This window comes from Daphnia magna, linkage group LG5, assembly GCF_020631705.1.
Source record: "Daphnia magna isolate NIES linkage group LG5, ASM2063170v1.1, whole genome shotgun sequence".
NCBI lineage: Eukaryota > Metazoa > Arthropoda > Branchiopoda > Diplostraca > Daphniidae > Daphnia > Daphnia magna.
Window position 1 is genome coordinate 5,215,538 of NC_059186.1, and position 13,042 is coordinate 5,228,579.

At 41.8% G+C, this 13,042-nt stretch overlaps 23 non-coding genes across 23 annotated transcripts; 8 read left to right on the top strand and 15 right to left on the bottom strand.

Annotated features, from left to right (window-relative positions):
- The first annotated feature begins 416 nt into the window (after positions 1 to 416).
- Positions 417 to 488, top strand: Trnae-cuc. Its single transcript has one exon. It is a non-coding gene; the product is annotated as a tRNA-Glu (tRNA).
- Positions 489 to 855: 367 nt separating this feature from the next.
- Trnal-caa lies at positions 856 to 974 on the bottom strand. Its single transcript has 2 exons — positions 937 to 974; positions 856 to 900 (listed from the first exon to the last, which is right to left on the bottom strand). It is a non-coding gene; the product is annotated as a tRNA-Leu (tRNA).
- Positions 975 to 1,504: 530 nt separating this feature from the next.
- On the top strand, positions 1,505 to 1,576 carry Trnae-cuc. Its single transcript has one exon. It is a non-coding gene; the product is annotated as a tRNA-Glu (tRNA).
- A 226-nt stretch (positions 1,577 to 1,802) lies between these two features.
- On the bottom strand, positions 1,803 to 1,874 carry Trnag-ucc. Its single transcript has one exon. It is a non-coding gene; the product is annotated as a tRNA-Gly (tRNA).
- A 67-nt stretch (positions 1,875 to 1,941) lies between these two features.
- Trnal-caa lies at positions 1,942 to 2,060 on the bottom strand. Its single transcript has 2 exons — positions 2,023 to 2,060; positions 1,942 to 1,986 (listed from the first exon to the last, which is right to left on the bottom strand). It is a non-coding gene; the product is annotated as a tRNA-Leu (tRNA).
- Positions 2,061 to 2,500: 440 nt separating this feature from the next.
- Positions 2,501 to 2,572, top strand: Trnae-cuc. The gene has a single exon. It is a non-coding gene; the product is annotated as a tRNA-Glu (tRNA).
- A 225-nt stretch (positions 2,573 to 2,797) lies between these two features.
- Trnag-ucc lies at positions 2,798 to 2,869 on the bottom strand. The gene has a single exon. It is a non-coding gene; the product is annotated as a tRNA-Gly (tRNA).
- Positions 2,870 to 2,936: 67 nt separating this feature from the next.
- On the bottom strand, positions 2,937 to 3,055 carry Trnal-caa. Its single transcript has 2 exons — positions 3,018 to 3,055; positions 2,937 to 2,981 (listed from the first exon to the last, which is right to left on the bottom strand). It is a non-coding gene; the product is annotated as a tRNA-Leu (tRNA).
- A 440-nt stretch (positions 3,056 to 3,495) lies between these two features.
- Trnae-cuc lies at positions 3,496 to 3,567 on the top strand. Its single transcript has one exon. It is a non-coding gene; the product is annotated as a tRNA-Glu (tRNA).
- Positions 3,568 to 3,793: 226 nt separating this feature from the next.
- On the bottom strand, positions 3,794 to 3,865 carry Trnag-ucc. Its single transcript has one exon. It is a non-coding gene; the product is annotated as a tRNA-Gly (tRNA).
- A 67-nt stretch (positions 3,866 to 3,932) lies between these two features.
- On the bottom strand, positions 3,933 to 4,051 carry Trnal-caa. The gene is made up of 2 exons: positions 4,014 to 4,051; positions 3,933 to 3,977 (listed from the first exon to the last, which is right to left on the bottom strand). It is a non-coding gene; the product is annotated as a tRNA-Leu (tRNA).
- A 440-nt stretch (positions 4,052 to 4,491) lies between these two features.
- On the top strand, positions 4,492 to 4,563 carry Trnae-cuc. The gene has a single exon. It is a non-coding gene; the product is annotated as a tRNA-Glu (tRNA).
- Positions 4,564 to 4,789: 226 nt separating this feature from the next.
- Positions 4,790 to 4,861, bottom strand: Trnag-ucc. The gene has a single exon. It is a non-coding gene; the product is annotated as a tRNA-Gly (tRNA).
- A 67-nt stretch (positions 4,862 to 4,928) lies between these two features.
- On the bottom strand, positions 4,929 to 5,047 carry Trnal-caa. The gene is made up of 2 exons: positions 5,010 to 5,047; positions 4,929 to 4,973 (listed from the first exon to the last, which is right to left on the bottom strand). It is a non-coding gene; the product is annotated as a tRNA-Leu (tRNA).
- A 5,128-nt stretch (positions 5,048 to 10,175) lies between these two features.
- Positions 10,176 to 10,247, top strand: Trnae-cuc. The gene has a single exon. It is a non-coding gene; the product is annotated as a tRNA-Glu (tRNA).
- A 226-nt stretch (positions 10,248 to 10,473) lies between these two features.
- On the bottom strand, positions 10,474 to 10,545 carry Trnag-ucc. Its single transcript has one exon. It is a non-coding gene; the product is annotated as a tRNA-Gly (tRNA).
- Positions 10,546 to 10,612: 67 nt separating this feature from the next.
- Positions 10,613 to 10,731, bottom strand: Trnal-caa. The gene is made up of 2 exons: positions 10,694 to 10,731; positions 10,613 to 10,657 (listed from the first exon to the last, which is right to left on the bottom strand). It is a non-coding gene; the product is annotated as a tRNA-Leu (tRNA).
- Positions 10,732 to 11,171: 440 nt separating this feature from the next.
- On the top strand, positions 11,172 to 11,243 carry Trnae-cuc. Its single transcript has one exon. It is a non-coding gene; the product is annotated as a tRNA-Glu (tRNA).
- A 226-nt stretch (positions 11,244 to 11,469) lies between these two features.
- Positions 11,470 to 11,541, bottom strand: Trnag-ucc. The gene has a single exon. It is a non-coding gene; the product is annotated as a tRNA-Gly (tRNA).
- A 67-nt stretch (positions 11,542 to 11,608) lies between these two features.
- Trnal-caa lies at positions 11,609 to 11,727 on the bottom strand. The gene is made up of 2 exons: positions 11,690 to 11,727; positions 11,609 to 11,653 (listed from the first exon to the last, which is right to left on the bottom strand). It is a non-coding gene; the product is annotated as a tRNA-Leu (tRNA).
- Positions 11,728 to 12,167: 440 nt separating this feature from the next.
- On the top strand, positions 12,168 to 12,239 carry Trnae-cuc. Its single transcript has one exon. It is a non-coding gene; the product is annotated as a tRNA-Glu (tRNA).
- A 226-nt stretch (positions 12,240 to 12,465) lies between these two features.
- Positions 12,466 to 12,537, bottom strand: Trnag-ucc. Its single transcript has one exon. It is a non-coding gene; the product is annotated as a tRNA-Gly (tRNA).
- Positions 12,538 to 12,604: 67 nt separating this feature from the next.
- On the bottom strand, positions 12,605 to 12,723 carry Trnal-caa. The gene is made up of 2 exons: positions 12,686 to 12,723; positions 12,605 to 12,649 (listed from the first exon to the last, which is right to left on the bottom strand). It is a non-coding gene; the product is annotated as a tRNA-Leu (tRNA).
- Between the last annotated feature and the right edge of the window lie 319 nt (positions 12,724 to 13,042).

Genomic DNA, 13,042 nt, shown 5'->3' on the forward strand with positions numbered 1-13,042 from the left:
GTAATAATTACGCTGTTCATCAACAAACTCAATAAAGCGCTTAACTTTTAATTAATAACGCTTTCCGACAGCAAAGCTTTTGCTTCAGCTATCAGAAGAAGGAGAAGAAGTAGAAGGAGAAGAAGAAGAAGACGGCTGCGGCGGCGGTGGCGGTGTATTCTACCGTCACACCGGGAACCAGACAATAGAAATTCAACAACATCTGGTCTCTTAAATGTCCGAGCATGGCTTTGTAAAGCAAAGCATGGGTTGTTGAAAAAGAAAAGGGTTAGTTTCAACTAAGCGTTTATCGTAAAAATTATTGATGCCAATCCCATATTGTCTAGTGGTTAGTTTTTATGGAGAGGTTTCCGGAAGGGAAAAATAAGATAAAGATAAAGAAAATAAGTGTTTATCGTAAAACGTATTAATGCTAATCCCATATTGTCTAGTGGTTAGGATACCTGGCTCTCACCCAGGAGGCCCGGGTTCAATTCCCGGTATGGGAATAAACATAAAAATTTGCCATGTATTGGGAACACATTAATTGCATACATCACATTCATCTCAATTAATACTTCATGTTTCTGACCCGGCCTACCTAGGAATCAGACATTTTCCTTGTAGTTTTTCCATACTTAATTCATTCTTGCTCATGACTGTAATTTTAGACAACAGGTGGCGGACTTCACTCCTAAATATTCATGATTTTCCAAATTAGATTAAATATTGTTGCGATCCAAACTGAGAGATCGAAATCGGGTCGTTGCTTGGAATGCAAACCATGCTAACCACTATACCACCATCGCTTGTTGTTATTGTAAGAGACTCGTTTGAAAAATCTACTCCGGAAGTACATCTTCCAAGAGAAAAACCTGTCAGGAGTGGGATTTGAACCCACGTCTTCATTGAAGACCAGAATTCTGATGCTTCTCTTGGAGAAGTAAGGTTTTTATCCTTGAGTCTGGCGCCTTAGACCGCTCGGCCATCCTGACTTATTTATATTATTTGTACCATAAGTAATAATTACGCTGTTCATCAACAAACTCAATAAAGCGCTTAACTTTTAATTAATAACGCTTTCCGACAGCAAAGCTTTTGCTTCAGCTATCAGAAGAAGGAGAAGAAGTAGAAGGAGAAGAAGAAGAAGACGGCTGCGGCGGCGGTGGCGGTGTATTCTACCGTCACACCGGGAACCAGACAATAGAAATTCAACAACATCTGGTCTCTTATTAATGTCTTGAAAATTAATATGCAAGCATGGCTTTGTAAAGCAAAGCATGTCTAGTTGTTATGAAAGGAAAAAAGTTAGAATAACCAACTAAGCGTTTATCGTAAAATGTATTAATCCCATATTGTCTAGTGGTTAGTTTTTATGTTTTTTGGGTAGTTTCAAAAGGTTTATCGTAAAATTATTGATGCCAATCCCATATTGTCTAGTGGTTAGTTTTTTGGGGGGGGCCGGGGAAAAAATAAGATAAAGATAAAGAAAATAAGTGTTTATCGTAAAACGTATTAATGCTAATCCCATATTGTCTAGTGGTTAGGATACCTGGCTCTCACCCAGGAGGCCCGGGTTCAATTCCCGGTATGGGAATAAACATAAAAATTTGCCATGTATTGGGAACACATTAATTGCATACATCACATTCATCTCAATTAATACTTCATGTTTCTGACCTGGCCTACCTAGGAATCAGACATTTTCCTTGTAGTTTTTTCCATACTTAATTCATTCTTGCTCATGACTGTAATTTTAGACAACAGGTGGCGGACTTCACTCCTAAATATTCATGATTTTCCAAATTAGATAAATAATTTGTTGCGATGACCGAGAATCGAACTCGGGTCGATTGCTTGGAAGGCAACCATGCTAACCACTATACCACCATCGCTTGTTGTTATTGTAAGAGACTCGTTTGAAAAATCTACTCCGGAAGTACATCTTCCAAGAGAAAAACCTGTCAGGAGTGGGATTTGAACCCACGTCTTCATTGAAGACCAGAATTCTGATGCTTCTCTTGGAGAAGTAAGGTTTTTATCCTTGAGTCTGGCGCCTTAGACCGCTCGGCCATCCTGACTTATTTATATTATTTGTACCATAAGTAATAATTACGCTGTTCATCAACAAACTCAATAAAGCGCTTAACTTTTAATTAATAACGCTTTCCGACAGCAAAGCTTTTGCTTCAGCTATCAGAAGAAGGAGAAGAAGTAGAAGGAGAAGAAGAAGAAGACGGCTGCGGCGGCGGTGGCGGTGTATTCTACCGTCACACCGGGAACCAGACAATAGAAATTCAACAACATCTGGTCTCTTAAATGTCCGAGCATGGCTTTGTAAAGCAAAGCATGGGTTGTTGAAAAAGAAAAGGGTTAGTTTCAACTAAGCGTTTATCGTAAAAATTATTGATGCCAATCCCATATTGTCTAGTGGTTAGTTTTTATGGAGAGGTTTCCGGAAGGGAAAAATAAGATAAAGATAAAGAAAATAAGTGTTTATCGTAAAACGTATTAATGCTAATCCCATATTGTCTAGTGGTTAGGATACCTGGCTCTCACCCAGGAGGCCCGGGTTCAATTCCCGGTATGGGAATAAACATAAAAATTTGCCATGTATTGGGAACACATTAATTGCATACATCACATTCATCTCAATTAATACTTCATGTTTCTGACCTGGCCTACCTAGGAATCAGACATTTTCCTTGTAGTTTTTCCATACTTAATTCATTCTTGCTCATGACTGTAATTTTAGACAACAGGTGGCGGACTTCACTCCTAAATATTCATGATTTTCCAAATTAGATAAATAATTTGTTGCGATGACCGAGAATCGAACTCGGGTCGATTGCTTGGAAGGCAACCATGCTAACCACTATACCACCATCGCTTGTTGTTATTGTAAGAGACTCGTTTGAAAAATCTACTCCGGAAGTACATCTTCCAAGAGAAAAACCTGTCAGGAGTGGGATTTGAACCCACGTCTTCATTGAAGACCAGAATTCTGATGCTTCTCTTGGAGAAGTAAGGTTTTTATCCTTGAGTCTGGCGCCTTAGACCGCTCGGCCATCCTGACTTATTTATATTATTTGTACCATAAGTAATAATTACGCTGTTCATCAACAAACTCAATAAAGCGCTTAACTTTTAATTAATAACGCTTTCCGACAGCAAAGCTTTTGCTTCAGCTATCAGAAGAAGGAGAAGAAGTAGAAGGAGAAGAAGAAGAAGACGGCTGCGGCGGCGGTGGCGGTGTATTCTACCGTCACACCGGGAACCAGACAATAGAAATTCAACAACATCTGGTCTCTTAAATGTCCGAGCATGGCTTTGTAAAGCAAAGCATGGGTTGTTGAAAAAGAAAAGGGTTAGTTTCAACTAAGCGTTTATCGTAAAAATTATTGATGCCAATCCCATATTGTCTAGTGGTTAGTTTTTATGGAGAGGTTTCCGGAAGGGAAAAATAAGATAAAGATAAAGAAAATAAGTGTTTATCGTAAAACGTATTAATGCTAATCCCATATTGTCTAGTGGTTAGGATACCTGGCTCTCACCCAGGAGGCCCGGGTTCAATTCCCGGTATGGGAATAAACATAAAAATTTGCCATGTATTGGGAACACATTAATTGCATACATCACATTCATCTCAATTAATACTTCATGTTTCTGACCTGGCCTACCTAGGAATCAGACATTTTCCTTGTAGTTTTTTCCATACTTAATTCATTCTTGCTCATGACTGTAATTTTAGACAACAGGTGGCGGACTTCACTCCTAAATATTCATGATTTTCCAAATTAGATAAATAATTTGTTGCGATGACCGAGAATCGAACTCGGGTCGATTGCTTGGAAGGCAACCATGCTAACCACTATACCACCATCGCTTGTTGTTATTGTAAGAGACTCGTTTGAAAAATCTACTCCGGAAGTACATCTTCCAAGAGAAAAACCTGTCAGGAGTGGGATTTGAACCCACGTCTTCATTGAAGACCAGAATTCTGATGCTTCTCTTGGAGAAGTAAGGTTTTTATCCTTGAGTCTGGCGCCTTAGACCGCTCGGCCATCCTGACTTATTTATATTATTTGTACCATAAGTAATAATTACGCTGTTCATCAACAAACTCAATAAAGCGCTTAACTTTTAATTAATAACGCTTTCCGACAGCAAAGCTTTTGCTTCAGCTATCAGAAGAAGGAGAAGAAGTAGAAGGAGAAGAAGAAGAAGACGGCTGCGGCGGCGGTGGCGGTGTATTCTACCGTCACACCGGGAACCAGACAATAGAAATTCAACAACATCTGGTCTCTTAAATGTCCGAGCATGGCTTTGTAAAGCAAAGCATGGGTTGTTGAAAAAGAAAAGGGTTAGTTTCAACTAAGCGTTTATCGTAAAAATTATTGATGCCAATCCCATATTGTCTAGTGGTTAGTTTTTATGGAGAGGTTTCCGGAAGGGAAAAATAAGATAAAGATAAAGAAAATAAGTGTTTATCGTAAAACGTATTAATGCTAATCCCATATTGTCTAGTGGTTAGGATACCTGGCTCTCACCCAGGAGGCCCGGGTTCAATTCCCGGTATGGGAATAAACATAAAAATTTGCCATGTATTGGGAACACATTAATTGCATACATCACATTCATCTCAATTAATACTTCATGTTTCTGACCTGGCCTACCTAGGAATCAGACATTTTCCTTGTAGTTTTTTCCATACTTAATTCATTCTTGCTCATGACTGTAATTTTAGACAACAGGTGGCGGACTTCACTCCTAAATATTCATGATTTTCCAAATTAGATAAATAATTTGTTGCGATGACCGAGAATCGAACTCGGGTCGATTGCTTGGAAGGCAACCATGCTAACCACTATACCACCATCGCTTGTTGTTATTGTAAGAGACTCGTTTGAAAAATCTACTCCGGAAGTACATCTTCCAAGAGAAAAACCTGTCAGGAGTGGGATTTGAACCCACGTCTTCATTGAAGACCAGAATTCTGATGCTTCTCTTGGAGAAGTAAGGTTTTTATCCTTGAGTCTGGCGCCTTAGACCGCTCGGCCATCCTGACTTATTTATATTATTTGTACCATAAGTAATAATTACGCTGTTCATCAACAAACTCAATAAAGCGCTTAACTTTTAATTAATAACGCTTTCCGACAGCAAAGCTTTTGCTTCAGCTATCAGAAGAAGGAGAAGAAGTAGAAGGAGAAGAAGAAGAAGACGGCTGCGGCGGCGGTGGCGGTGTATTCTACCGTCACACCGGGAACCAGACAATAGAAATTCAACAACATCTGGTCTCTTAAATGTCCGAGCATGGCTTTGTAAAGCAAAGCATGGGTTGTTGAAAAAGAAAAGGGTTAGTTTCAACTAAGCGTTTATCGTAAAAATTATTGATGCCAATCCCATATTGTCTAGTGGTTAGTTTTTATGGAGAGGTTTCCGGAAGGGAAAAATAAGATAAAGATAAAGAAAATAAGTGTTTATCGTAAAACGTATTAATGCTAATCCCATATTGTCTAGTGGTTAGTTTATGGAGGGGTTTCCGGAAGGGGAATAAACATGTATGAGGTAGGTGCATTTTAAAATATTACTAAAATTACATAAATAAAATATGAGGGAAAGAATCTACTAATCTACTGGGTAGGGAGTTTCTACGGGAAAAGGGGGGATATCCTCAGCTTCGGGGTTTGGTGCACCATGATGGAAATGGGCACACACCATATCCATTGATCCCTGGATCGCTGCCAATCGGGCCTTGAATCGGAAGGCACCCCAGGATCTTCCGTTGATTCCGAGAATCGAACGGATTTCGTCGTTCCTGGGGTACCATGATCCAAGAGACCCGACAACCAGGGGGAGAATCCTCCCATGCGAAGAATATTTATCATATTTCCGCTGGTAGGCATTCTCCATACTCCCTGGTTGGTCATAGCAGACCACGACGTCAACCATCACCCGGGAACCGGATAGTTGAAATTCAACATCCGGTCTTAACCTTTGCCCGGGGATGGCATTGTTGATCGTGACGTCGTGTCCCTGCTTGACTAGCAGCGATTCCAAGAGATCTTGGATGGTGTTGTGCCTCTTGGTGGCGAGCTGGAGACCTTCTTCACAGTGGTTAAGCACATGAAACCCGGTCTCGTTTTCCTTTCCGCATCGGCGGCAACTCGTATCTTGCTCCTGTGAGCAAAACCACGAGTGCCCCCGAAGAGGAAGGATGTCGAGCCGGGCCCTGTGAAGATATTTCCAGTCGCGGAAGGAGAGGGGCGTACGGCAGGATACCAGGCGAGCCATGTCTTTCGACTTGTCTTCCAGGGAGAGGCCAGTGGCAACTACTCCCTGGTGGCTCTTGTCGGAAATTAGGTCCCTGGTATAGCGCTGCCGAGCTACTTTCCGAAGTCCGCGGACTGCCTTGACTGGGCTTACGGAGACGTCATCGGCGACAATTCTTAGATTTTCGTCGCCGGATACATCAATCCGCACTCCCAGTCGTTTGGCAGCTTGGCGGGCAAGAGTCCAAAGATTGGACCCTGCCTCCGCGTACCTCAGTCTGTAGAGCCCCCCATCCACGGATCCCGAAAGATATTCCCCAACTGGCAACACTCCTGGATGCTCGTTTCTGAACCCTCGCCGGATGGTGTCATGGAGCTGCTCTCGGCATATGTTCCTCACTGTAGGGTCTCTACAAGTGAGGAGCTGAGCAGCCCTGGCGATGGTCCAGATATCGGCATCATCAGTGAGGCGGCATGTTCCTAGGCCCCCAACCCGCCGGTCCGCGTAGAAAAACGGGACCGTTGCGTGATTGGGAAGGTTGCAAATTAGGCCTAGAAACTTCCTACACTCAGTGTCCAGTTGGGTAAGACAGTCTTTCAGGACCCGACCCGAAGCGAGGTGATGGGAAAGGGAGGGAAGAAGGTGGCTACGGAAGATTTCAAGTTTTTGCCATGGTGCGAGGTGGGAGGCGGCAATCTTGTCGAGGTTAGGGATAAGGTCAGTTGGTGGTCGGAACCGCAATTTTCCTCCGATCGGTGTACCAAGATATGTTTCTTGGTCGTCTGGACCCAAGCACCGAATTAATTGATCACCAATTCGGCACTGGGCGTCAGACGGCTTGCCTTTGTCGAAGACCAGGCAAGCACACTTCCCGGCATTAAATTGCAGCCCCAAGGTGTTTGCGGTGAGGGTAAAAACGTTTAAAATGTTTTGGAGCTCGGAGGGAGAATTTGTAACCACGGCAATGTCGTCAGCATATGCCGTGGTTTTCACGAGCGAGCCAAATATTAAAAATCCGGGGTTAATATTGGACTTTCCGGCCCTGACGAGGGGTTCGGAAGCCAGGTTAAAAATAGGGGAACTAAGAGCGTCACCCTGGCGAACACCTGCTGTCGGGAAAATGCGGATGGATTCTTTCCCAACGGCAAAATCCATCCGATTTCCCGAATATATGTCCACCAGGATGCGCCGGAGGTCCTCTGGTATTGGAAGTGATGCGAACAGCTCATTCAGAACGGCGTGAGGCACAGATCCAAACGCGTTGCACATGTCCAGCCATGCAATAGACATGTGCTTTCGTTTGGTCTTTGTCTCCTCGACAACCGTCTGTAAGAGCTGTGTATGTTCCTGAATACCATGGACCCCCGGGAGGAAACCCTTTTGCTCGGGAGATAACCAGCCAAGGTCTGAAGCGACTTGCGTTATTCTCTGGCTGATCACTCCCGAGAACAGTTTGTAAATGGTAGGAAGAAGGGATATTGGTCTAAAGTTGGAATAGTCGCTAGTGTCCCCTTTCTTGAAAATGGGGACAGTTCGCGATGTCTTCCAACAACTAGGAACCCCTAGCTTCCAAACCATTTTACAAACTGTTTCCAGCAGAATGCAGTTGGGGTCGATGGCTCTAAGATGACGGTATTCTAGGCCATCAACCCCTGGTGATGTGTTGGTAGCCCGGCGGAGCTTAGCTTCAAGCTCTTGTTGGGTTGGCGCACGATTAAGGAAGTTCATCTGGTCCTCTGAAGGTTGGGACCAGTCGCAGGTGTCGTAGAGTTTCCTCGCACTTTGGCACTGCTGCGGAGATGGTCTCAATCGGTTGTAAGTCCTCTTGAGATATTCCTCCGCAGCTTGTACAGTACCATCGTAGGAGGGTAAACGGTCTTCGAGCACCTGTCGAACGGCTCTTCTTGGGTAAATGTTGAAGAGCCGCTGAATCTTCCTCGCCTCGTACGCCTTTTGCTTGATATGTCGCCGGGCCTTCTGCATCTGCCGGTTTTGGTTTCTTTTTCTTTTGTCAGGGTTTCCTCGGGGTTGTTCAGGGCTAGGGTCTTGTAAAATTTGTGCTTTAGGGAGCCAGTCAGCTGTGCAACGTTCGAGGACATCGTCTAGGTCATGTAGAGTCTCACAGCTCAAGAAGGCAGGAACCCAGAGACTGACAAAATCGTCGTCTCTTTGACTCTGCTCTTCTGAGCTGTGGTGACTACGTCCTCGATTGCTGTGCTGACTGGTGACAAAGGATAAGGTCTCGGGGTTAGGTGAAGGGTCTAAAATCTCTTGTGATAAAATTGTGGGGCTAGTATTTTCTTGTGGGGGGAGTTCATAAAGCCAACTAAAATTTTGTGTATTAAAAGAGGAGGCGAACTCCCTCCCAAGATCTAAAATAGGGCTAGCGGTAAAATTTGCTGGAGATAGGACATTACCAGGGGATTCCTCGATCGCTGGGATTTCCACCACGGATAGCTCATCACGCTCGTCTTCTGTTGCAGTAACATCCTCTAGAGAGATCACTGCAGCAGAAGAGTCACGGTTTGAGCCATCCATACTGGATATCCCAGCAAATCGGATGGAGGGTGATGGGTTGTTATTAGAATGTAACCTTTGGTAATGTCCTTTTAGTGTAGGGCCATCTCCAGCAAATCCACACACTCCGCATTCCCAATATTTAACTAGTCGGAGTGTGTGGGCTGTCTCTAGGTGTCTGTGGATACTACCCATGGCTCTGGTGTTAGTTGCCAAGGTAGTCCACTCACACCTAGGACACTTCGTGGGTTTTCCAGGGTATTTTAAAATGATTTTGTCCCCTTCAATTCTGGAAGGGGAAAACGTGGGGAGAGAAGAGTGAGCGGGATTAGGAGACCCCTCTGGAACCATCCATTGCAGATGCAATGGTTAGTTCGAGGGATTGGCGGAGAATACTGGAGGAAAGGGACTCAGTACAAGGTCTTGCATGTCTGCCGGCTGAAATAAACGAATTAAATTCCTTTTTACAGCCAAGGCAGACATACTGGGTGGTGTACTGAACCCCTCTCCTAGAATGTCTTTCTTTTATGTGTGACTCCGCCAATTGTCTCTTGCGATCCCCAGACCAGGGACCGCTACCTCGCTCACCTTGACAGGATTTCTCCCCACATTTTAAAATAATTGGCAGAGGAACTGGGATTTTAATGATTGTCCCATGGAGTCTTACTCTAGTAGCATTTCTACTAGATGCTCCTACCTCTGCCATTGCTACCCTGGGCCCACTTACATATGAAAGAATAAAACAGTAATTCTTATTGACTAAAAACAAACAAATAAAGAAAAAAATCGGTAAAATATTGTTAGAAAAATTAAAAAAAAAACCATTAAACATCTGAAGAGAAAATTCTAAAAAAATATAGAAAGAGAGGAATTTAGAAATTTAAGAAAGAAAGAAAAAAATAGCAAAATAGATGTTTTAAGTACTAAAAATTAAAAATTAAATAATTTTGTAAAGAATAAAAAAATAGAAACCGAAGAAATTGTGGAATAAAAAAATTTAGTAAAGAATAAAGAAAATTTTAAAAACAGAGAAATTGTGGAATAAAAAAATAAATGAAGAATTAAAAAAAAATAATAATTTAAAAACCGAAGAAAGTGTGAAATCAAATGAAAAAAAAATCATGGATGAAAAGAATCAATAAATAAATTCTATAGAGTACTAAAATTAAAGAAAGATATGCATTAAAATTCAATATTTGGTTTGGTTAAAGCATAATAAAAAATTTTTTTTAAAGGGTTTTTTGGATGTAAATGGATAAAATGTAAAAATAATACAAGGAGCTAAAACATTTCATCAATGAAAACGGGAGCTCTTTAAAAACACGTCTGCTCTACACGAAGTCTAGCAGACGGATGTAAAGATAAAGAAAATAAGTGTTTATCGTAAAACGTATTAATGCTAATCCCATATTGTCTAGTGGTTAGGATACCTGGCTCTCACCCAGGAGGCCCGGGTTCAATTCCCGGTATGGGAATAAACATAAAAATTTGCCATGTATTGGGAACACATTAATTGCATACATCACATTCATCTCAATTAATACTTCATGTTTCTGACCTGGCCTACCTAGGAATCAGACATTTTCCTTGTAGTTTTTTCCATACTTAATTCATTCTTGCTCATGACTGTAATTTTAGACAACAGGTGGCGGACTTCACTCCTAAATATTCATGATTTTCCAAATTAGATAAATAATTTGTTGCGATGACCGAGAATCGAACTCGGGTCGATTGCTTGGAAGGCAACCATGCTAACCACTATACCACCATCGCTTGTTGTTATTGTAAGAGACTCGTTTGAAAAATCTACTCCGGAAGTACATCTTCCAAGAGAAAAACCTGTCAGGAGTGGGATTTGAACCCACGCCTTCATTGAAGACCAGAATTCTGATGCTTCTCTTGGAGAAGTAAGGTTTTTATCCTTGAGTCTGGCGCCTTAGACCGCTCGGCCATCCTGACTTATTTATATTATTTGTACCATAAGTAATAATTACGCTGTTCATCAACAAACTCAATAAAGCGCTTAACTTTTAATTAATAACGCTTTCCGACAGCAAAGCTTTTGCTTCAGCTATCAGAAGAAGGAGAAGAAGTAGAAGGAGAAGAAGAAGAAGACGGCTGCGGCGGCGGTGGCGGTGTATTCTACCGTCACACCGGGAACCAGACAATAGAAATTCAACAACATCTGGTCTCTTAAATGTCCGAGCATGGCTTTGTAAAGCAAAGCATGGGTTGTTGAAAAAGAAAAGGGTTAGTTTCAACTAAGCGTTTATCGTAAAAATTATTGATGCCAATCCCATATTGTCTAGTGGTTAGTTTTTATGGAGAGGTTTCCGGAAGGGAAAAATAAGATAAAGATAAAGAAAATAAGTGTTTATCGTAAAACGTATTAATGCTAATCCCATATTGTCTAGTGGTTAGGATACCTGGCTCTCACCCAGGAGGCCCGGGTTCAATTCCCGGTATGGGAATAAACATAAAAATTTGCCATGTATTGGGAACACATTAATTGCATACATCACATTCATCTCAATTAATACTTCATGTTTCTGACCTGGCCTACCTAGGAATCAGACATTTTCCTTGTAGTTTTTTCCATACTTAATTCATTCTTGCTCATGACTGTAATTTTAGACAACAGGTGGCGGACTTCACTCCTAAATATTCATGATTTTCCAAATTAGATAAATAATTTGTTGCGATGACCGAGAATCGAACTCGGGTCGATTGCTTGGAAGGCAACCATGCTAACCACTATACCACCATCGCTTGTTGTTATTGTAAGAGACTCGTTTGAAAAATCTACTCCGGAAGTACATCTTCCAAGAGAAAAACCTGTCAGGAGTGGGATTTGAACCCACGCCTTCATTGAAGACCAGAATTCTGATGCTTCTCTTGGAGAAGTAAGGTTTTTATCCTTGAGTCTGGCGCCTTAGACCGCTCGGCCATCCTGACTTATTTATATTATTTGTACCATAAGTAATAATTACGCTGTTCATCAACAAACTCAATAAAGCGCTTAACTTTTAATTAATAACGCTTTCCGACAGCAAAGCTTTTGCTTCAGCTATCAGAAGAAGGAGAAGAAGTAGAAGGAGAAGAAGAAGAAGACGGCTGCGGCGGCGGTGGCGGTGTATTCTACCGTCACACCGGGAACCAGACAATAGAAATTCAACAACATCTGGTCTCTTAAATGTCCGAGCATGGCTTTGTAAAGCAAAGCATGGGTTGTTGAAAAAGAAAAGGGTTAGTTTCAACTAAGCGTTTATCGTAAAAATTATTGATGCCAATCCCATATTGTCTAGTGGTTAGTTTTTATGGAGAGGTTTCCGGAAGGGAAAAATAAGATAAAGATAAAGAAAATAAGTGTTTATCGTAAAACGTATTAATGCTAATCCCATATTGTCTAGTGGTTAGGATACCTGGCTCTCACCCAGGAGGCCCGGGTTCAATTCCCGGTATGGGAATAAACATAAAAATTTGCCATGTATTGGGAACACATTAATTGCATACATCACATTCATCTCAATTAATACTTCATGTTTCTGACCTGGCCTACCTAGGAATCAGACATTTTCCTTGTAGTTTTTTCCATACTTAATTCATTCTTGCTCATGACTGTAATTTTAGACAACAGGTGGCGGACTTCACTCCTAAATATTCATGATTTTCCAAATTAGATAAATAATTTGTTGCGATGACCGAGAATCGAACTCGGGTCGATTGCTTGGAAGGCAACCATGCTAACCACTATACCACCATCGCTTGTTGTTATTGTAAGAGACTCGTTTGAAAAATCTACTCCGGAAGTACATCTTCCAAGAGAAAAACCTGTCAGGAGTGGGATTTGAACCCACGCCTTCATTGAAGACCAGAATTCTGATGCTTCTCTTGGAGAAGTAAGGTTTTTATCCTTGAGTCTGGCGCCTTAGACCGCTCGGCCATCCTGACTTATTTATATTATTTGTACCATAAGTAATAATTACGCTGTTCATCAACAAACTCAATAAAGCGCTTAACTTTTAATTAATAACGCTTTCCGACAGCAAAGCTTTTGCTTCAGCTATCAGAAGAAGGAGAAGAAGTAGAAGGAGAAGAAGAAGAAGACGGCTGCGGCGGCGGTGGCGGTGTATTCTACCGTCACACCGGGAACCAGACAATAGAAATTCAACAACATCTGGTCTCTTAAATGTCCGAGCATGGCTTTGTAAAGCAAAGCATGGGTTGTTGAAAAAGAAAAGGGTTAGTTTCAACTAAGCGTTTATCGTAA